Source organism: Talpa occidentalis, unplaced genomic scaffold (genome assembly GCF_014898055.3).
Source record: "Talpa occidentalis isolate TD23 unplaced genomic scaffold, MPIMG_talOcc4v2.1 talOcc4.5, whole genome shotgun sequence".
NCBI lineage: Eukaryota > Metazoa > Chordata > Mammalia > Eulipotyphla > Talpidae > Talpa > Talpa occidentalis.
Genome location: NW_023604861.1, coordinates 92,429,463 through 92,454,394, shown reverse-complemented (window position 1 = coordinate 92,454,394; position 24,932 = coordinate 92,429,463).

The following is a 24,932-nucleotide window of genomic DNA, read 5'->3' as shown; positions in this document are numbered from 1 at the left end:
CAATTTTTGTGCCTTTTCATTTTTTTAACTGGGAATCTGGTCTGTGGAGCTCCTTATGCAGCCATCCTACTTCTTTTTCTTTTTAGTTTTAAGTATATGTAAGTTTTAAGTATATATAATACGCAGAAAACTGTACATGTTAAATGCATTTATTTTGATAAGTTTGAAATGATGCATACATCCATGGTACCATCATCTTGTCAAGGTCACCTTTGAAATAGTTCTTGTGTCTACTTGATATCTCTGTGTGTATGTGTGTGTGTGTGCATCCATGAAAGATAAGAACATGTATCTTGAAGTTTTTTAACAAGCTTTTAGGTGTAAAGCATCATGCTGTTAACAATAAGCATTATATTGCACAGCAAACCTCTAGAGCTTATTCATTATGTATAATTTTAACTTTATACTCATTGAACAGCTACCCATTCCCCCTCTCTTCAACCCTTGGCAACCACCACTCTATTTTCTCTGCTTATACAAGTTTGACTATTTTATAATTCACATATAAGTGAGATCATACAGTATTTCTCCTTCCATGACTGATTTATTTCACTTAGCATAATGTAACTCAATCCCATCGATATTGTTGCAAATGGTAGAATTTCTTCTTTTTTTAAAACTGAGTAATACTTCATTGTCTCTATATACCCTATTTTCTTTATCCATTTGCCTGTCAACGGACATTTATATTATTTCCATTTCTTGACAATTGTGAATAATACTGTTTAATAGCTTCTTGAATACAACTTGTATAAGAGATTTATCACTCATCTCTCTTATTTCCTAGTAATATACACCCCCTAATTAATTTTCCAATTTATCATTATAAACTGGCAGAATATCAAATATTCTAAAAATGCTAACATTTTTCTATGTTTTATTAATTAAAATGTTTGTATTTCTGAGAATGACTTTCATTTTTAAATTTCGATATAGGTAGTAAAGAGAATAATAAGATTATAACCTGGACAGCTGCCCCTCCATGGTTCACACACCACCTGAATGTAAGTGGGTGTATGTTACCATGCCTAACACCAAGGAACCAATAATCCTCCACCACAGTTTATTGGGCCCTTTAGCTCCTTTGCTCTGCATCCTCCACCCTACCCTTCTAGTAGCTTTAATTTTGCAATCAAATTTCTAAGGTTTGTTTTGTTTTGTTTTGTTTTAGTTTTGCCTGTTCCTTTTTTTGGTTTCTTTATATTCCATATATGAGTGAAATCATATGTTTGTCTTTTACTTATTTCATTTAGCATAATCCCTTCCAGTTCCATCCATGTTGTTACAAATGGCCAAGGTTCATATATTTATTTCCCCATAGATGAACAGTATCTATCCAGACACATGCGCACACTCACTTGAAAGTTATTTTTTCCCTCTAAGAAACTTCATTTTTTATTAGTATAACAACTTATATAAATGTGAGTAGTTCAATCCTATGAATAATTGTGGGCAAATTAAAAAATGGAAAATGATGTACATGGTTGCAAAATTTTTCCTGAAATTCTAATACAATGTGGTTAGGAAAACACCCAAAATTAAGAGGCGGTATATGTCATCCTACCTTTTGAACCAGTTAAATTATTTTTTCTTTTTTTTAAATAAATTTTATTTTTATATTCCCCATACAATTGCAACCCCCTTATTTTGACCCCAATCCCTCCCCTCCCCTCCCCCCACCCCCCATAGAGTGTCTTTATGAACCAGTTAAATTATTTACTGTGATTTAAAAATAAAAATTTGGGGCCTCCCTGGTGGGGCAGCGGTTGAGCGCTGGGCTGCAAAATTGCCTGCAGCCTCTGCAGTGCCAGTTCGATCCCCAGCCGGCTGGCAAGGCTCCCACATGGTGTGCGGACTTCTCCTGCCATGCCCGCTGCTCCCCTCAGCAGTGTATTTCCTCAGTCTGCCTGGTCTGCTCCCCACGCTGGCTCTGGTGAATTCTCTCACCCTCCCGTGCTTCTGACTATACCCAGTGCTTGTATAAATAAATAAATAAATCTTTAAAAATAAATAAAAATAAATAACAATAAAAATTTGCACAATTTGAACCAAGGTAACTTAAAGAAGTTGAATGGTAAGAACAGACTTGTAAAACTTAGGTCACATAACCAACCTGTAATGCTTGTATTCTTCTTGTCATTTTATAATAGGAAAAAAAAACAACTGGATTAGCACCCATCTCAGTATACTTTTCCAGTAAAAATTAGAATTTTAATTTTCAAGTCTTTCTTGAGAAGCAAATTAATCCAATGTGTCAGAACATTAACAAATCTAAATAATTTGGTTATACAAATTAGCCCATATATTAGAGGCTGCAGTGTTTCAAATGCGGCGCTCTCTCAGGTCCTCCAGTCCTTCCATGTCTGAGGGGGGGACTTCTCTGCAATGGCAGAAGTGGTGATGTGGTTCCAGGCACCACCAGCTACCATTTTCATGCAGGAACCACAGGGTCAGGTCCCCACAGCTGGTCTCTTTCTTCTTGGTTTTTGCCATAGAGGGAGCAAGTGTACTGGTGTTTTGACTCATTTAAAATTTCTTCACCATTTTCCTGAGGGAGGCATCATTAGGGGCCCCAATTTACACTGATGATCCCAACCTTCTTGGTGTGTTTGTTCATGTCCCTGTAAACTGGGCTAGAACCCAGAACTAAAAATTGTATTTTAACTGCCCCCCACAAACTTCCTTTTGTTGTAATTTTACATCAGAATTGACTTACAAATTAGATGAAAGTTAGCCACTCAAATTGAAGCAGAAAGAAGACTCAGAATCCTGTATCTTTAGCCATTTCTTTGTTCCTCTGTCTTATCTTACCTCTGCTAAAATTCCTCCAGAGAAACATTATCTTCTCAGGATCCTGAAATATCTAGTTTTACATTACAAGTCATCTCAGAATCTGGATCCCGGGGCCAGATTTCTCAATTACCATTTTGCTCTGAAGTTTTCTTTTCTTTCTTTCTTTTTTTTTTTTTTTAAAGATTTATTTATTTATGCATACACCAGCTGGGGTGCAGGCCAGAGGTGCGTGGTGTGTGTGTGTGTGTGTGTGTGTGTGTGTGTGTGTGTGAGAGAGAGAGAGAGAGAAGGGGAAAGAGAGAGAGACAGAGGATTCACCAGAGACAAAGTGGGGAGCAGAACAGGCAGATCTACTGAAATACACTGCTGAGGGGATTAGTGGGCAAGACAGGACAGGTCTGCTGCACCATGTGGGTCACCTTCCTGGCCATGGACCGAACTTGATGCAGTGGCTGCTGATAGCTTCATAGTGATGTGACTTAATCTCTTCTGCCACCCAGGAGGCACCCCCTGAGGTTTTGTTTTCACTGGAAACATTTATAAGTTAGATAATAACAATCTCATGGGTTAAGAAAGACTGAATCTCTTCATATTTCCTTTATCCAGGTTATGTCATATTTGTTGGGAGTAGCTAAGACAGTGTGTGATCTCCCAATAATTGAATTTGTTTTCCTTTCCACGTTCTTTTAGGTCCCTCTACTGGTTTCTATCATGGCACTGAGGTAAATTTTATTTTTTTTATAATTTATCTACCACTGATTTAAACTATAAACTTCTTGGGGCCTCCCCGGTGGCACAGCAGTTGAGTGCTGGGTAGCAAAGCTGCCTGCAGCCTCTGCAGCGCTGGTTCGATCCCTGGCTGCTGGCCAAGGGTCCCACGTGGCATGTAGAACTCTCCTGCCACCTGCTGCTCCCCTCAGCAGTGTCTCCCCTCAGCAGTGTATTTTGTCCGTCTGCCTGTTCTGCTCCCCGCTCTGGCTCTGGAGAATTCTCTCACCCTCCCGTGCTTCTGACTGTACCCGGTGCTTGTATAAATAAATAAATAAACAAATAAATAAATATTTAAAAAATAAATAAATAAAATAAAAAAATAAACTATAAACTTCTAAAGAGAAGAAACCATGCCTTACCTTTCATTTATTTAACACTTCACACATTTATTGATATGGATAGTTACTTAATGCATATTTACATTTAGATACATAAATGATAAATAAATACCATTTTAAGACATGTACTTTTGTGTTCTGAGATTTTCTAAGAATTGATAGATTTCTTTCAAATCTCTAATACCTGAAAGACACTTGACTATTTACTGAAAATATTCTTACCCTGGAGATATATCAAAGGCCACAGGGTTATTTTATGATGCTTTTGGAATAGGACCTGTAGCACCTGGGGCAAGACCAATAAAAGCTGGCAGACAGCAAACAAGTTTTCAGCAAAATCCATTAGAGCTCTCTGAGACCTGTATCTCTGAGTTTGTATTTGATATCTGGAGAATTACCAGCTTGGCTCGGCCCCTTGCCCTCTGCTTCATGACTTGCGTTCCTCTTTGAAATCACTTCCAGGACCTCTCCATGAGATTGGCCATTAATGATTACATTGGCAGCCCTTTGGATGACCGATTACTTGAGGATTAATCTCAATTTACCCTCACTGATTTAACTCATATAGATTTTAAGTAACAGCGGAAAGCAGGCCTATCAGCTAGAACACTACTAAATTGCATCTGGAAATATCACATGCTTGGTAAAACATTATCTTTTCCTAGAACTCCTTTCTTAGGAATTCAGTTTTTAAAAAGTGCTGTGATAAGTAGCTTGGGTTGCTATATAATCAGACTCATAAAAAAATATTGAAAAAATTAGTAAGGCCCACTTAGAGATTTTCAAAATTACTAGCATATCCTGCTGTACCCTGTCTATAGAATGTTTTTGCCAAAATATGTCACTTTTTTTAAAAAAAAGATTTATGTACACAAGAACTGGCAGGGGGGGTGGTGACAGGATGCATCAGAGACAGAGTCGGGCACAGAACAGGCAGATTTGCTGAAATACATGCTGAGGGGAGCAGCATGGGAGTCAGGAGAGGTCTGCTGCGCCATGTGGGTATCTCCTTGGCCTGGGATCGAACTTGTGCTGCAGTGGCTGCAGATAGCTTCATAGGTTGTGTCTTAACCCCTTGTGCCACCAAGAAGGCCCCCTGATATGTCACATTTTAATGAATAAGCAATGAATATGCTGTATAGTTGTAAAATTGAGAAAACAGCATTAATTAAATTTTTTTAAAGATTTATTTATTTTTATACAAGAACCGGGGTACAGGCTAGATGCGCGGGAGGGTGAGAGGATTCACCAGAGACAGAGCAAGGAACAGAACAGGCAGAATGACGAAATACACTGCTGAGGGGAGCAGTGGGCAAGACAGGAGAGGTCTGCTTCGCCATGTGGGATTCTCTCAGGCCGGCTGGGATTGAACCCGTGCTGCAGAGGCTGTGGACAGCTTCACAGTGTGGCGCTTAACCTCCTGCGCCACCAGGGAGGCTCTAATTAAATTTTTGTTAACCAAACATTTACTCAGTACCTACTCTTTGACAGTTGTGGAGATACTGCTGTCATGCTTTTTATATTCTAAATAAGCAGAACAGAATATAAATAATAATAAGAGAAATGAATGTAAGAATTTCAGATAAAAAGAAATGTCAACATAGGCTTATCTTTTATGTGTTTTAACTTGTTGGAGTTGGGTTAATTGCAAGAAGGATAGGATAATGTAATCATTTAAGAATATTATAGGGCCTCCCCAGTGGCGCAGCATTTGAGCGCTGGGTTGAGAAGCTGCCCGCAGCCTCTGCAGCTCCGGTTCGATACCCGGCCGCAGGGCGAGTGTCCCACATGGCACACAGACCTCTCCTGCCGCCCTCTGCTCCCCTCAGCAGTGTACTTCGTCAGTCTGCCTGCTCTGCTCTCCCCTCTGGCTCTGGTGAATTCTTTCACCCTCCCATGCTTCTGACTGTACTCAGTGCTTGTGTAAATAAATAAATTAAAAAAAACTTCTAATAATATTATAAAAGTGAAAGTCTGCACAGCCAGAAAATAATTCATACAGTTTCAGGAATTCATAATCCATTCAAGGGAATGAGAAGACCATGGGTTAAGAATCAGAAGTATACCCACTAGAATGAATAAGAAACTGAAGAATTGAAAGTGTTTTTCGAATTGAGAACCTTGAAAATTATATGATCAGATCAGTCACAGTTATTTTATTGTACATTCTTTATAGTAAAAAATAAAGCATAATTGCAGGATTATCAACATCTTACCATAGTGCCACGAATATTTTGTAAATATGTTGTATTACAATAAAATGCAATCATAGCTTAGCTCTTTCAAAATACACTTGAGTAAAATATACCACAATATCCTCCCCTAAGTTTGTCCTGATATTCATCTTCTATGATCTCAATTTAAAGAAATTACAGGAATATAATCAAAATGAAAATGTATACATTGTGCAAAAAATGAAAAATGATGTAAGAATCATATAAAATAAAATAATAATAGAAAGAAAGAAATAAAAGAGAGAAAGAGAGGGAGGGAGGGAGGAAGGGAGGAAGGAAGGAAGGAAGGAAGGAAGGAATTACAGGACATGTCAACATTGAATTAGAGAGAAATATATTTTCCCAGTATATGACATCCCTTACTGCATTCTGGTAAGATATAAAATATAGTCCGGTAAATTTCTCTTCACTCTCTCAGCATGTCCCAGGTCCCAGCCACAAATACTCTTTGAATTTATTCCTTTAAGAACTTTATTTCATTTTTCTCAGCAAGGTTAAATATCCTTTGGGTCATTACAGAAGATTGAAATATTTCTGTTTAATGTTAGCATTTAAACTAGTGCATCTTAAAGTCAGAGTGCAGTTTGCTTTCCAAGTGATTTTTATTCCCTAAATTGTCATTGTCCAAAACATCATTTTGAATTACTGTGCTATTGTTGTGATGTTAAATAATGTGATTACAAATCTGTAATCTCCTTTGACAATCCTGTGCATTCTAAAGAAAATTCCAGTCTCATTTATTTTACCCTGTCTTTTGCTAAGGGTTAAAATTTCATCTTGAGAAAACTAACTGCTCTGGAAATAACTGAAGCAAAGAAAATCATTTATGAGCTTAACAAAGTTCATGTTTTCTCAAAGTAATCTCAAAGCTGACATTTCATCGTTTTGTATTTTTTTTAAATATTGTGTATATTTCAATGAAATTTTATCTGTAGGTTGGTAGTTTTACTGAGAATCCTATTAACAAGAGATCTGATGTTGTGGGTTAATAAACTAAAGGAAGTAACTCCAGAAATCACAAGATCTTCTTTCCATTCAGATGCTTTATTTTTCAAACCTTGTGGCTCATGTGGTATTAAAATTGTACATTCACATGTGCCATTCCCACATATTCTTATTTAGTAGGTCAAATCTGAAGCAAGAAACTGCATTTAGGGCCTCCCTGATGGTGCAGGTGGTTGAGCGCCGCGCTGTGAAGCTGTCTGCAGCCTCTGCAGCGCAGGTTCAATCCCGGCCTCTGCAGTGTGGGTTTGATCCCGGCTGGCCGGCGAGAATCCCACATGGGGCAGCAGACCTCTCCTGTCTTGTCCGCTGATCCCCTCAGCAGTGTATTTCATCAGTCTGCCTGTTCTGTTCCCCGCTCTGTCTCCAGTGAATCCTCTCACCCTCCTGCATAACTAGCCTGTATCCCTGTTCTTGTATAAATAAATAAATCTTAAAAAAAAAAAGAAACCACATTTAAGCAATTCTTCAGGTAATTCTGATACAGTAGGCCACTTTGACAGCCTTCCTGTCAAGTCTTCTTCTATGCATAACCTGTATGTGTCATTTGGGTAAAAGTTATTTCCTTTATTGCTCTGCCTATCTTCACTTACTGTAATTAACAATGGACCAATTCCATAATTACTTGAAACTTTAAATCCAGATAATTCTTTGGAAAAAAAACTAAACACTTTTAAAATTAGAACAAAATAAAATAGAATAGAAATAATTTCCCATGACTCTAAGTTAAAATAGCTTCAAGTGTTGTTAAAAAATGAAGATCAGTAATAATTAATACTCATGCCTTTTTCATAATATTAGTCCAACACATAGTATAGATATCACATTATTAATAAATCAAACTTTGGCTGCATATCAACCCTGTAAGTCCAACACTGTAAGACCAGTCTTTAAATCATTCTTCAATTTCTCCTTGTCTAATTCACCCAATTTATAAAAACACACACACATACAAAAACAACGAGCTGGTTTGCATGTATGTACTAGATCTCATGAGAAATAAGTTCCTTTGTGAGGAAGAAATGAATATAATCTCTTATAGTTTTATATTTGATTCTAAACTTCCAAAAGACATATAATTTGAGAAAACCACCTTATCTCCTTCATACCTAGCAAAATACAAGAAATCCATCTACTTGTGAGAATGCTTACAGCTCTGTGGTCATAGGCATTATTTACCTTATTTTTGATGAGTTGTTTATTTCTAGTAACTTCTGTCTCTTTGCCCCAGTTGAGTGAATGTAGCGATATCTCCGTCATGCTTAGGTTATTAGTGTTCCATTGGGGCCCAGGCACACTTGAGGGTAATGTGAGAGCCAATATTCCTCTTGCCTGCCTTATTCTATGAAACCCTCTTCCTCACACCCATTGGAGGTTTGATCCCATCAACTGATGTTTTGTCTCCAAGATGCTACTTTTTTTCCTTTCATCCTGTTGTCTTCCAGGATGACAAAGCAATGTGCCTCTCATAATTCAATTTTGGAAAGTCCTGGGTGGTAGAGAGAATGATATTCTGCTTTGTAGCAGTTTCATAAAGTAAAGCTATCTCATTAAGTGTCATTTCATATGCTTTAAATTCTGCCAACCTGGGCATATTGCCATATCCTTTAGTGCATTGAGGAAGTCAGAGATGTGCCAAAATTGGCAGTCACTCTGACTCAACATTACATTCTTGCCCTTAGGGTAGGGTATGCAAAGGCAAACATAGATGTGTGAAAAGCAAATTAAATATTCAATAATTTCTATTATTATTCTTAGAGTCTAGAAGAAAAGTGATGGAATGTTCAAGATCAGGCAAGTTGAAAATATGCCAAAAAGCTAATTCTAGACTTAATGTTTTAACAAGGATGTTTGGGCTCAAGATTCTCTGCAGAGTCTAGCCTTAAGTTTTTTAATTGCAGCAGAAATATAATGAGACATCTTAAAGGTAAATAGGTATCTTAGATTAACTGATTGCCTTGATAGTTACCAGAAAACCAGAAGTTTCATTCTATTCTATATTCCCCATAGTCTTAATTTTAAAACTCCCTGATGGCAAATAAAATATATTAATTTCTTCAGCAATCCAGATATTTTTTTCCTGTGTAAAAAAAAAAAATCACAAATAAGATTCTAACAGATGTTAGAAGTGATATGCAATATGTTAGAACATTATAACTTTAAAAGATGAATTTAGTTACATCAAAAATAATAAACACCTCAGAATCAACCTAATAAGGAGGTAAAGAACTTAGACAGTGAAAACTAAAATGGTACCAGTGGATATAGATCATCTTACAAGGAGATAGAAAAACATTCCATGATCTTAAATGGGGAGAATCAATATAGTACAAATGTCTAGTCTACCAAAAACAATATATAAATTTAATGCAATCACCATTAAAATACGAACAATATTACCCATATAAATTGTACAAAAAATATTAAAATTTATATGTAATCGTGAAAGCCTCAAATATCTGAAACAATACTGAAAAATAAGTAGAGAAATAAGGAATCAAGATACAATATATATACTATACAACAATAGTAATTTAAACTATACTATAAAACAATAGTAATTAAAGCAGTATTATATTTCCCTACTAATTGACATATGGATCAATGGGAAAGAATCAAAAGCACTTAAATAAATACACTCATTAATAAATACTAAGGGCCTCCCCTGGTGGCACGGCGGTTGAGTGCTGGGCTGCAAGGCTGCCCACAGCCTCTGCAGCGCCGGTTCGATCCCCAGCTGCCGGGCCGGGGTCCCACATGGCACACAGACCTCTCCTGCTGCGTCCTCTGCTCCCCTCAGCAGTGTGTTTCATCAGTCTGCCTGTTCTGTTCCCTGCTCTGGCTCTGGTGGATTCTCTCCCCCTCCCGCGCTTCTGACTATACCCGGTGCTTGTATAAATAAATAATAAATCTTAAAAAAAAAAAGCTAAATTAATGATAAAGGAGTCATGACCATATGATATGGAAAGAAGTTTGTTTTTTTAACAAATGATGTTGGGAAAACTGGATGGCCACATGTAAAAGAATGAAGTTGGGTGCCTTTCTAACTTCATATACAAAAATAAATTCAGTGGGCCTCTCTGGTGGCACAAGGGGTTAAGCACTGCACTATGAAGCAATCATAGCCTCTGCAGCACGAGTTCGATTCCCGCCGGCCAGGAAGCTACCCACATGGCGCAGCAGACCTCTCCTGTCTTGCCCACTGTTCCCCTCAGCAGTGTACTTCGATCAATCTGCCTGTTCTGTTCCCTGCTCTGTCTCTGGTGAATCCTTTCACCCTCCGCATCTCTGGCCTGTACCCCAGCTCTTGTATTCATAAATTAAAAAATGTTTAAAATAAATAAATAAATAAATAAATTCAGTGTTGATTAAATAAAAACTGAGCTCTAACACCTAAAACAATAAAATATATAGAAGAAAACATAACTGATTATGTTTCATAACATTAATGACAAAGATATTTTTGGAGATTTGACCTTTTTGGCAAGGAAAATGAAAATAGAAATAAACAATTGGGATTAACTCAAATTAAAAAAAATTACACCGTTCAAGAAAAATAAATCGTTTAAAAGACTTTCCACTGGATGGGAGAAAATATTAACATCACTCAACTGGCAAAGGATAAGTACATTACACAACATACAAAACACTTATTCAATTTAACAATGAGAAGCAAGCAACACAATAAATGGGCAGTAAATCTGAAGATCAGATCCCCAGAGAATACCCATAAGGTCAATAGATAAATGGAAAAATGTTCATCATTGCTTTTAATAAGGGAAATGCAGGTTAAAACCCCAAGGAGATAGCATCTCAAAACCAATGAAAATCGCACATATTAAAAAGATCCCAGCAATAAGTTCTGGAGAAAATGCAGAGAAAGAGGAACATTATTATACAGTTGGTGGCAATGTAAATGGCTGCAGTCACTTTGGAAAGCTATCTGGATAGCCACCTTAAAAAACTAAAATGGGGAAATAAAAAGAGCAAGTGTTCAAAAGCAAAAGCACATTGAATATGGCACACTAAAACACACAGGAACTTATTGAAAAAGCTCCTAATGACCAAAGATTGATCAACTAATATCAAAATCAATCAAGTTTTACTGGATTATAACCCAAAATGTAATTACATATCTAAGAGCTCATTAATTTTTAATAGATTGATAAATGGAAGAAAACAGACAGATATCCCATAAGAAAGAATTCCAAATGATTTATGTAGATTCTCTGCTCTGAAGTAGGAGTATGACTCTCAGACCTTAATTGTGGGTTTTACATATTGACTTACTTCCAAAGAGTATTGCATAGAAAGGAGGGAAGAGAGTAACTTTAGAGAGGAGAAACCTGACTCAGACTACCTTAGCCAGGTCAACAACAACAGTGATAAATCATGTTGATTAATATGCTCCCTTGATATGATATAATTTGCTATAATATGATGTGTTATATGTGGCATTTTATTGCTTTGATTTTTCTTCCAAAAACTCATAATCTACATCTAATCTTGAAAAAAAAAATCAAACAAATTCGAATAGAGAGGCATCCTGCATAGTACCTGACTAGAACTCTTGAAAATCTACACAGTCATTAAAGGTAAGGAAAGTTCGATAAGTTATTAGAGTCAAGAAAAGTCTAAAGAAGACATGACAAGTAAACATATTATACCCTGCCTGTAATTGCGAAATAAAACAAGTACATTAGGTAAAGTTCTAGTAGACCATAATTAATAATAATGTATTAATATTGGTGTTAACTATAAGAAATGTAAGATGTGTGGAGGTATAGGGAGACTCAGTAGAATCTTATTGTTCTGTAAACATAGACAGTTAAAATTTAAGTATATTAAAACTCAATTTAAGAAAAGTAGATTTTATGAAATAGAGCAAAAGCAATGAACATCAGAGTAGGGAAATAATAGACTTTTGTTTATTTAAAATAAACTCTAATTGCCAAGGTCAAGAATGCTAAAATAAATTTTAGCTTATTGAATGAGTGAATTTCAAATGCATGCGTGCTACTTCAAGTTTCCAATTACATTCCCTTAATAGATTTTAATTGCTAATGAAGATTTTCCTCTTTGCCTGAATATGACCAGAATTCTTTCTTCAGATCTCTCCTGGGTTTCTCAAAATTTAGATGGAACTGGACACAGGTTAACAATATAATTTGCTTCTCTGTTGGATTTTTTTTTTTCTTGCTTGCTAAATATTCCTTATTGGGCACCTGGAATATATATATGTGTCTGTGCCAATCCAAGACATACAACAAATAACATATGCTAAGAACCAGATAAATGATACAGGTTGCCAGTAGTTCAGGTGTACAATCTCTTACCTGAATTTCCCCAAATCAAAACCACTAAGTTTTTTTTTTTTTTTTTTTGGTAATTCATATACAGTAAAATCTGCCCTAAACTAACCACTTGAAGTTTTTATTCTACTTTCTTTATATGCCTATTTATACATTTCACTCCAAAATTATTCATGCATTTGGCCTTGGGGTGCCGGCTCAGACCCTGCCGAGAGTGCTATGTAACACACAAGCACCCTCCCAAGATCTGACAAATTTTGAACTCAGAAATCTTTGAGCCTAAGGATTGTTGTCTGATAGATTGTGGACTTGTAAATATATCACTTCTCTTACTTCAGTTTCACTTAATTTGCATCCATGAAGCTGTGAGGATTACATTTTTGAACACATATTCTCAAATCTATATTATGGACTCAAGTTAACTCAAAGTGCAGCTTAACTGGAAGAACTAGCAAATTAGGTATAATTTTGGAATGATGGCCTCACTATATCTGAAATCAGGTAACTGATAAAATCAACCTAGGTAAGATTAAAAATCAGTAGGTAAGAGTTTCATAGGTGACTATAAAATGTATCATCAAAAGTGGATTTCTGTGAGTGAAAAGAGTATTACTGATAATTACTCTGGGAACGTACTCTTCTGACTGCTGGAGATCTCAATTTGCCTGCTGCTATATATACTGGGGTGGAACTACTCATTAGGGAAGAGAAAATCCAGAATTCTTATACAATTGTGAATATGATCATTTTTGCAAATGTTTTCTGATACTTATTATGTGAGATTTATGATTATTAAAAGATTTGTTTTTTATTTGCATTTTTATTTATTTACAAATGTCCTGAGATTAGAATATGGCTTATATTTTTAGTTTTGGGGGGTTTATTTATTTTTTGGCCTAGCCTGGGTCTACAAAGAGTGACTAAATCTAAGTTTTTATTCTTTTGATTTACTGGAAGAGAAATGAACTTGAGTGTTCAGCAAGTTCAGTTCCAGCATCTTAACTATTTTAAATAGGAGGTATATTCACTTATTTTATAATAAATGCAAGTGTATTATTTATGGAAAAGTAACATAATATAGAATATAATTCTTCTAAGATGAAAGCAAGCTTCAAATGACTTCAAAGAACTTTCCCGTTTATTTCTCTGTCAGTATAACTCACACTCAGTCTTCCTCCTGCAAGTCTAATTTAGATTTTATGCAAAACCCCCAAATATGTCAATCATTTTTCCTAGGAAAACATTCTATGCTAGTTTCCATGATGGTTTGATAAATAGATTCAAAGTTTGAATTTGAGCATTAACTTTGTACTTGTGACTTTCTTCCTGATATTAGTGGGGAAAAATATAAATCTTTTAAATATGGAACATGATAAAACATGGAAGTAACTATATACAGAAAATAATGTAAGAAGGTATGGGCCAGTAACAGGTTACACAGAGGGGCATTCTATTGTGAATTAGGATATGTGAGTTAGGAGAGCACCAGCAGAGGGAAGTTTCATATAAGTGAGCTCTGCTACCAGTGACCTTTATGTTTTTACTCTAATGCCCTGGTCATTTATTCATTCATATGTGAAAATTTAATTGAAATATTAAGAACATTCCTACTCAGCAGTGACGTAGGCAGCTAAAGGATGCACAAATAAATGACAAACCTCACAAACTAATAAGGAGATGATAAGCAAGCAATGATATTTATTACAATGAGAAAGATGGAACTCAATTCTCCAGTTCAAGTGAAAATAAGGCAAGAGCCAGTGGGTTTATGCTTTATTTCATTTTATTTTGTTTGCTTTGCTTAAATTGTTACTTGTCACCAACTTTATCTCCCCCTTCTTATTCCTCATCTAGAAAAATTTAGAAGCTTATATAACATTGAATACTACTGATTCCCAATTTACTGTGTGTTCCAACACTAGATAATGAATGGGTCTTTAGACCCATTCCCTTAAAATTCACTCTTACATTGTACCCTTTAAATATATTACAATTTTATTTGCCAATATACCTCAACAGAACTAGGAAGGAAAATGGAGAAACTATTCACAAAATAAATTATTGTGCATTTTCTGTTGAAATATTTGCACACACATATTAAGAACATCAAAACAGGCAAAAATTTGTTATTGAAATCTGACAATTTCCCATAGCAATATGAAAAATTATAATAAATTTCCATATGTAATATATTTACATATCATATAAAGGTACACATGTAGAGAGATATAGCTTATTGGTTAATTTTTCATTTAATGATTTTAAATATAAAATTTGGATTTTTCTCTTTCACATTGCATTGTATAAATGTGTCTAATTCACTTAGCCAGACTCTAATTGGTATACATTTGGATGTTTTTAATGCTTTTCTAAAAGTTAATGGCTTCCCTTTAAAGCTGATCATCTGATTGTTATTGTTCTCTGGATGAAATAGACATAACATTATTTAGATGGCAATTTATGTTTTTAGAATCTAGTTAGTGATGACAGATAATATCAGAGTTAATTCTCAATTTCTGTTTTGGAGAAAAGAGAGTGTTTGTGTGTGTGTAATTTATAAAATTTTTGAATTTTACAATATAAAAATCAACTTTGCCTTAAACTCTGCCACAGAAACCAGAATCTTTCTATACCAGCTGTATATTACATAGTGAGTCAAATATTAGTCATAGTCTTTCATTGTGATTCTTATGGGGAATTACAGTATCCAAAATATTTTCACCAAAGGAATTAGTCTGTCAAATAAAATATAGTAGAAATATTGAATAACCTCTAGTTAACAGTTTTTTTTCCTAGATCAGACATAAGGGAGAAAAAAATAAAAATATTCTTTAACATCAAATAACTTACATTTTGGGAATAAACAGTTCTATAAACAGAATTAAATAACAGGTAATTGTCTATTATGAGAGAAGCAGCCTTCATCTCTTCTGTCCCTATAATGTGTTCAGCTAATCCAATCGCCTAGATTTGTTTTGTTTCGTTTTGGTAATACTTTGGTGACCTCCACTCTGAGAGATACACAAATATATTCGAGTTTTATAGAGTTCAGTACTATGTAAATAGTAATAAAAATAGTAGGTGGTGTCTACCAATGCAGTCCTAGGAAAAGTCACAGTCTTATTGGTGAAAAGAGTGCAAGAAACAGATAATAATGCAAAAACACACAAAACAGTTAATGTAATTAACTGATACTAATGCAAAAACACACAAAAACAGTTTTTGTAATTAACTGATAAATAATGTAGAAATAACTACAAGCTATTTGGGAAAAAAAATAGGCAAACAGGGGCCTTCCCAGTGGCACAGCAGGTTGAGATTCATGATGTGAAGCTGTTCGCAGCCGCTGCAGAGCGGGTTCAGTTCCTGGCCTGCCAGGGAGGAAACCCACATGGCGCGGTAGACCTCTCCTGTCTCACCTGCTGCTCCCCTCAGCAGTGTCTTTGGTCCATCTGCCTGTTCTGTGCCCTACTCTGTCTCTGGTGAATTCTCTCACCATCCCGTGCCTCTGACTGTACCCCAGTTCTTGTATAAATAAATCTTAAAAAAAAAAAAAAAAGAGACAGAGCACAGACTGGAACAATGAGATTAGAGAAGAAATGTGATGAATGAGAATTGTGTACATGGTAATGTGTATAATATGAACGACTTCTCTTTCCTACACACAATATAAGGAAATTTAATATGATTAATTATTCCAATTAATAGATTTCCATGACCACATGTAGGCTACATTTATCAGTTGTGTGATGGGATGGAGAGCTAGTATCAAAGACTTTATTTGTATCTATGAAGTAGGAATATAAGCTGAACAGTTTCCTCAGGGTCTGGGTATTTAAACATCCCTCAGTTTTAGTATATTTGTTTGCTTTGCCTTTTCTAGTGTGTGTGTGTGTGTGTGTGTGTATCTTCATCACTGTTTAATGTTTATATTATGTAATTTAGGCAAATGTGTGTTGTGGGAAAAACAGAGGTCATCCATACAGCTTTATCTATAGTATTTGAAAGACCTAGTAAAAATTGGTATCTCCTTAGCTATTTGCTGCAGTTCTTCTGTATATAACTTCTTCAAAATCTTTTTAGAGGAAAATGGCAGAGATAAAGCTAGTTTCAATTGTTCCTTGTCCCCTTGCCAAATAATATGAAACTATGTAAGTATCCATGACATTGATTTTCCTTTCACATTTTCTGATTGCTGTTGAGGTGACTGCAGCCAGAATCTGGGGGTTAAGTAAAACTGCTCATTATTATTGTGATTATTGCCTTTCTCCTATGCCTCTCATACAGGCCATTTTGTTTGTGAGTCTTTTTCATTCACTGCAGTGGTCAGATTCCGTCCTTACTATTCATGGTGGTGAAATAGACAGTTATGGATAAACTAGTGAGAGTGAGAAGGGCCATTATAAACATACCCATTTGCAATATCAGAAGAATAAATATGTTGGAAAAGTTCTTGCTAGCATTTGTTAAAATGTTGACATGAAATAAAGTGCTTGGGATAGTGATAAATATCAATCTTGAATTTGAGGGATAATTTATTTGTGCTTGGGTAATGAGGTTGAGGAAAGATAGAAATATGTCAGAGGCATTCATATTTAAGAAAAAAATTTGATTGAAGTTTTTATTTTTGCTTTTTTTTGTTATCCAATTAAATGAGTGAACGGCAGTCACAAAGGTATTCATTTCCTTTAAGATATGCATAATGCACATGTAGGAAAAAAATGACTTGCCAGTAGATCACTCTCCTAATTCATCACAACAAGCAGTGTTTGACTCAATCTTCTGATGTATTGAGAAAATGTAAAGAGGGATAGAGAGTGATCTGGTTATTATATGGAGCTCAGGGAGATATTCAAGAAAAGAGTTAACTTTTAGTAAGCAATGTATATGAGTTTTAGAGAAAAATATAAAGGTATTTTCAAAAAGAATCTGTTTCCTTTTAAGGAGCCAGATGGTAGGTATGGGAAAATGTTGCTCAAGGAATAGCAAGCAGATTAGCCTAAGGGACAGAGAGTTTGTGCGGATCTGATAGGATCAGAGCTGATTTTAATGGCTAGCTCAGTGGCACATAAACTCTTCATAAAATTCACTCTGTGAGCCCCTCAACTCACTGAAGCAAGATTTTTCAAGGCATTTCTGAGTCAGAGATATAGTTACAACTGCTAAGATTGATAGATCTACATTTTATTCATGACTTTGAAAAATCAAAGTATCCAGACGTGAGAGCCAGAACAGATGTGGTGAAGTCAGACCTGGGACTTTAGCACATGAGAGCTTTGATCCCCTGGAAGGCACTGAACAGGAATTTATTTGTTAATGGCCATCACACACCTAGAAAAACTTGTTTGGCAGGGCCTCCCTGGTGGTGCAATGGGTTAAGATGCAACCTATGAAGCTACCACAGCCACTGCAGCACAAGTTCAATCCCTGGCCAGGGAGCTACCCACATGGTGCAGCAGACCTCTCCTGACTCACCTGCTGCTCCCCTCAGCAGTCTCTTTCAGTCAATCTGCCTGTTCTGCTCCCCACTCTGTCTCTGGTGAATCCTCTCACAACACTCCCCCACAACTCTGGTCTGCACCCCAGCTCTTGAATGCATAAATAAATAAATCTTTTTTTTTTTTTTTTTAAGAAAAACTTGTTTGGCAAGGCAGCACAGCATTATTTCTGAAGCCTAAAAACAGGGACTGAAAGTTCAAATAGGCTGTTATTTCTTGATCTAAAGAACTGGTCTAAATAAATGGCCATTTAACAATAATTAACTGCCCAAAAAGGAAAAAAATAAAAAAGGAGCTGAACCATAGAAATAGAGCTTGAAAATTGCCCTCTGAATCCACTTTCATTTCCATTCTTAATTACATTTTCCTTAGTTTAAGTGAAAGATATACGCACTTTCATCACAAGACCAGAGGCTATTGCATACTATATTAATAGGCTGGAAGAAAATCCTCATTCTTTTCTGAGCCCAGCCCCCTGCATGTGTACAGCCTTCTAGATTCCTTAGTATATGTAAGAACTTCATAATCCCATTTATCTTTTTTATTAAGTACTTCTTCCTTGATTGTTACAAGCTATCCATTCAATTCCATGGTTCTAAAAAAGGCGATTTCACTTTTATACCAACTTAGTTCATTCTTGGTGATGTCACTCAAACATTCAAAGAGAGTGCAAGTGCTAATGTGCACTCACTGAGAACAATTAACTCATCTGCATCAAATTAAGTCATTTGCTTAGAATTTTGCAAACACATTATCTCATTTTCACATTCAGGTCATATCCTAGAGTGGGTTCTTAGGATTTTTTTTTTTTTTTACCATCAAGTAGTTTTCCCGTAATAAACTTTTTATTTACCTAGGAGTTGGTGCCAGGTCACACACATCTCAGAAATATTAAAAGGAAAGAAACAGTGACAGGGTGACAGTGCTTACCTGGCCATCAGTATATTCTTCTTTTGAAAAAATGTCTTTTAGCCTCCTCTACTTATTTCTTTTAGGATTTTTCCCCCTTCTCTTATTTATTTATTCATCTATGCTGATAGCCTTCTGGGGGTTCCTTTGTAGATTATAATCTTTTCTCTTACTTTTTTAGAATTCTCAGTCTTTTTTCTTTTTAAAGATTTTTTTTTTAAATTTATTCATGCATACAAGAACTGGGATACAGGTCAGACGTGTAGGAGGGTGAAAGGATTCACCAGAGACAGAGTGGAAAACAGAACAGGCAGACTGACTGAAATACACTGCTGAGGGGCACAGTGGGTGAGACAGGAGAGGTCTGCTGTGCCTTGTGGGACCCTCGCCAGCTGCCCGGGATCAAACCGGTGCTGCAGAGGCTGCGGACAGCTTCACAGTGCAGCGCTCATCCGCCTGCGCCACTAGGGGAGGCCCCTAGAATTCTCAGTCTTTGACAGCTTTATTATAGTATGTCTTAAAGAAGATTGTTTTGTATTGTAGTTAGAGGCTGCCCTATGAGATTCATAATTTTGATGTCGAAATCTCTGCCTAGGTCTGGAATGTTCTCAGTCATTATTTCTCTAAATAAACTTACTCTTCCCTTACTCCCTGTCTTCTCTTTCTGACACTCCTATAATTTGCATATTATTTCTTTTGATGATTTCATAATAGATCACATAAGCTTTTGCTCATTTTCATTTTTCCTTCTCCTATGACTGAATATTTTTTTTTTAAATATTAAATTTTATTTTTATATTCCCCCATACAATTGCAAACAACCCATTCTGACCCCAATCCTTCCCCTCCCGCCCCCCACCCCCCAAAAAGTGTCTCTGGTTCATAGTTTTTTGTTGATTTTGATTTTCACTTTCTTATATTCATTTTCCTGGTCCCTTATTTAAGTTTTCTAGATTCCTGCTATGAGTGAGACCATCCGGTATTTTTCTTTTTCTTTTTGGCTTATTTCGCTGAGCATGATCCCTTCCAGCGCCATCCATGTTGCTGCAAATTGCATGTGTTTATCTTTTTTGAATGCTGAGTAATATTCCATGGTATATATGTACCACATCTTCTTGATCCAGTCATCTATTTTTGGGCATTTGGGTTGTTTCCAAAGCTTAGCTATTGTAAACAGTGCTGCTATAAACATAGGGGTGCAGGTGCTCTTTGGAATTGATGTTTCTGTGTCCTTTGGGTAAATACCTAGGAGTGGAATTGCTGGATCATATGGAAGCTCTATGTTTAGTAGGTCCAGAAATCGCCACACAGCTCTCCATAGTGGTTGGACCAGTTTGCACTCCCACCAACAGTGCACAAGAGTTCCTTTTTCTCCACACCCTCGCCAACATTTGTTGTTGCTAGTTTTTTTAATATGTGCCATTCTCACTGGTGTGAGATGGTATCTCATGGTAGTTTTGATTTGCATTTCCCTGATTACAAGTGATGTTGAACATTTTTTCATATGTCTGTTGGCCATTTGCATTTCCTCTTCAGAGAAGTTTCTTTTTAGCTCTTCTGCCCATTTTTTGACTGGATTATTTTCTTTGTTGTTGCTGAGTCTCATCAGCTCTTTGCAGATTTTTGTGATCAGTCCTTTATCATTAGTGTTGGGTGCAAAAATGTTCTCCCAGTTGGTGGGGTTTCTCTTTGTTTTTGTTATTGTCTCTTTTGCTGTGCAGAAGCTCTTTAATTTGATGTAGTCCCAGCTGTTTATCTTTCTCTTCACTATCACTGCTTTGGGTGATGTGTCTGTAAAGATGTCTTTGATGTGCAAATCCCGTAGTGTTTCGCCTATATTTCCTTCTATGTATTTTATGGTTTCAGGTCTTATGTCTAGTTCTTTAATCCATTTTGAGTTGATTTTTGTGTATGGTGTGAGGTAGTGGTCAAGCTTCATTCTTTTGCATGTAGCGACCCAGTTTTCCCAGCACCATTTATTGAACAAACTTTCTTTGCTCCAATGCATAGTCTTTGCTCCTTTGTCAAAGATTAGTTGACCATAAATCTGTGGGTTTATTTCTGGATTTTCTATTCGATTCCATTGGTCTGTATGTCTGTTCTTGTTCCAATACCATGCAGTTTTGATGATTATGGCTTTGTAGTATAGTTTGAAGTCTGGGAGTGTGATGCCTCCATTTCCTTCTTTTTTTTTCAGTAGAGCTTTGGCTATTCGGGGTTTTGGTGATTCCATATGAATTTCATCAAAAATTGTTCTATTTCTTTGAAGAATGCCATTGAGATTTTGATTGGAATAGCATTGAATCTGTATATTGCTTTTGGTAGGATGGCCATTTTAATAATGTTTATTCTTCCAATCCATGAGCAGGGGATGTCTTTCCATTTCTTTGTGTCTTCTTCTATTTCTTTTAACAGTGTTTTATAGTTTTCTTTGTATAGGTCCTTTACCTCTTTTGTTAGATTTATTCCCAAATATTTGATTTTTTTTGTTTCGATAATAAAAGGGGTGGTTTTTTTGATTTCTTCTTCTTCAGATTTATTGTTTGTGTATAGGAAGGCTACTGACTTTTGCGTGTTGATTTTGTATCCTGCCACTTTACTGAATTGATTGATGAGTTGAATTAGTTTTTCTGTGGAGATTTTGGGGTTCTCTATGTATATTATCATATCATCTGCAAATAGTGATAGTTTGACTTCTTCTTTTCCTATTTGGATTCCTTGGATGTCTTTCTCTTGTCTTATTGCTCTGGCTAGGACTTCCAGTATTATATTGAAAAGCAGTGGTGAGAGTGGACATCCTTGTCTTGTTCCAGATCTTAATGGAATTGCTTTCAGCTTTTCACCATTGAGAATGATACTGGCTGTTGGCTTGTCATAGATGGCCTTTATGATGTTGAGGTATGTTCCTTGTATCCCAAGAATTTCAAGGGCTTTTATCATGAATGGGTGTTGCACTTTGTCGAAAGCTTTCTCAGCATCTATTGATATTATCATATGGTTTTTATATTTCTTTTTGTTGATGTGTTGGATAACGTTGATTGATTTTAGGATGTTAAACCATCCTTGTGCCCCTGGAATGAATCCAACTTGGTCGTGGTGAATTATCTTATGGATACATTGTTGGATTCTGATAGCTAAAATTTTATTGAGGATTTTTGCATCAGTGTTCATTAGGGAGATTGGCCTATAGTTTTCCTTTTTTGTGTTGTCCTTATTCGGTTTTGGTATTAGTGTAATATTGGCTTCATAGAACGTGTTTGGTATTGTCCCTTCCTTCTCAATTTTTTGGAAGAGTTTGTGAAGGATAGGCACTAATTCGTCTCTGAATGTTTGGTAGAATTCATTTGTAAATCCATCAGGTCCTGGGCTTTTGTTTTTGGGGAGGTTTTTAATTACCATTTCAATTTCGCTGCTTGTAATTGGTCTGTTTAGGTGCTCTATTTCTTCTTTATCTAGCTTTGGGTGATTGTAGAGTTGTAGGAATTTGTCCATCTCCTCTAGATTGTTGAACTTGTTTCCATATAACTGTTCATAGTAGTTACTGATTATTCTTTTGATTTCTGCTGTGTCCGTTGTGATTTCTCCTCTTTCATTTATGATTCTGTGTATTTGTGCTTTCTCCCTTTTTTCCTTTGTGAGCCTGGCTAGGGGTTTGTCTATTTTATTTATTTTTTCAAAGAACCAGCTCTTGGTTTCATTGATCTTTTGGATTGTTTTTTTAGTTTCAATTTCATTTATTTCTGCTTTGGTTTTTATTATTTCTTTTCTTCTACTGGTTCTGGGGTTTTTTTGTTGTTCTTTTTCTAGATCTTTGAGCTTCGAGATTAGGTTGTTTCTTTGAGTTCTTTCTTGTTTTTTGATGTGAGCTTCTATTGCTATATATTTTCCTCTTATTACTGCTTTTGCTGCATCCCATACATTTAGGATATTGGTGTCCTCCTTGTCATTGAATTCAAAGAATTTTTTAATTTCTTCTTTGATCTCCTCGTTAGTCCAGTGGTCTTCCAGTAGTGTGGCTTTTAATCTCCATGAGGTAGGATAGTTCCTTGCCTTCTTTTTATGATTTATTTCTAGTTTGATGCCTTCGTGGTCAGAAAAGATGGTTGGTATGATTTCAATCTTGGTGTATCTGTTGATGTTTGTCTTGTGCCCCAGTATGTGATCGATCCTGGAGAATGATCCGTGTGCGCTTGAGAAAAATGTGTACTCCGTTTTTTTTGGGTTTAGTGTTCTATAGATGTCTGTTAAGCCCAAATGCTCTAGGTCCTTATTTAGAGCTTTAGTTTCTTTACTTATTTTTTGTCTTGTTGATCTATCCATTGTTGATAGTGGTGTGTTAAAGTCTCCCACTACATATGTGTTTTCTCTGATGTCTGTTTTCAGAGAGGACAACAGTTGTCTGATATATTTTGGTGCTCTTTCGTTTGGTGAGTATATGTTAATGAGTGTTATTTCTTCTTGAAGTATTGTCCCCTTAATCATAATGTAGTGACCATTGGGGTCTCTTTTTATTTTTTTGAGTTTGAAGTCTGTTTTATCTGATATGAGTATAGCTGTTCCTGCTTTCTTTTTTGGCCCATTTGCTTGTAGGATTGTTTTCCATCCTTTGACTTTGAGCCTATTTTTATCTTTTGTAGCTAAATGTGTTTCCTGGAGACAGCAAAAGGTTGGGTTTTGTTTCTTAATCCAGGCTGCAACTCTGTGTCTTTTTATTGAAGAGTTTAGTCCATTTACATTTAGAGTTAATATTGATATGTTAGCATCTGTATTTGCCATTATGTTTGTCTTTCCTTTGATTTTATTTATTTATTCTTTTAATAACTTTTTTTTTTTTTTTTGGTCTTCTTTCGTTGTTATTCGTCCCTCTGAGGTTCTGGCTTTAGGATTCCTTGTAGTATTTTTTGGAGTGGGGGTTTAGTCGCAATGAAATTCCGGAGTTTCTCTTTGTCTGGGAAGGTCCATATTCTTTCTTCATGGAGGAAAGAGAGCTTTGCGGGATAGAGTATTCTTGGTTGGCATCTGTTTTCTTGGAGTCTGTTGACTATGTCCCTCCACTCTCTCCTTGCCCGTAGTGTTTCTTCAGAGAAGTCTGATGTCAGCCTGATTGGTTTTCCTTTGAATGTTATCTGTTTCTTCCCTCTTGTCAGCTTCATTATTTTTTCCTTGTCCTGGATTCTTGGGAGCTTTACTATTATGTGTCTTGCTGTGTTTTTCCTTTCGTCGTGGAAGTTTGGTGTTCTTCTTGCTTCTTGTATATCAATTTTCAGCTCCTTCTTCTCATTTGGGAAGTTCTCTTCAATTATATCCATGAATATTTTCTCTGTTCCTACATCTCTCTCCTCTCCTTCTGGAATTCCTATAACTCTTATATTTCCTTTCCTCATGGAGTCAGATAGTTCCCGAAGTCTTTCTTCATTCTTTTTCCTTCGTACTTCTCTTTCCTTTTCTGTTTTGGTTCTTTTTATTTCTGTGTCTTCAAGATTACTTATTCGTTCTTCCATTTCATCTATTCTGCTTTCATTGCTTTTCCCAGAGTTCTTTAGTTCCTCCATTAATTCTTTGATCTCCTGCATTTCTCTTACTTCCCTCTTTAGGGACTCAATTTCCTTCTTCTGATCTATCACTTTTTTAATCATGGCAATTTTAAATTCTCTTTCTGGAAGGCTCAGAAGTTCTTCCAAGTTGCTGTCGTTGCAATCTGGGGAGTGGTTTTCTTTTTGTGGTGTGCTTCTTTCCTGAGGAGTTTTTAGGTTGCGTGTGGTTCTTCTACTCCCTACTGTCTGTTTTCTAATTTGTCGTATGCGTTGGGACACTGTGTTGCTCGGACTGACTGACATCTTGGGTGAACTTCTCCGCTCCCCTCTGGCTCTTCCAGGAGCCATCTCTGTCTTCTGGGGGAGCTTTCTGCTGGTTTTAGGCAGTTTTTACTGAAGAAATGTCCCTGTTCTCAAATGGCGAAGCGGGATGCAGTCCCTGCGCCTCCGGTTTCAGGCACACTCTTCTGCGCACCCGGTCTGCCCCGGACGTGGGTGCCTGCTCCCTCTGTGGGCTCAGACTGCTGGTTGGAAGGGGCCT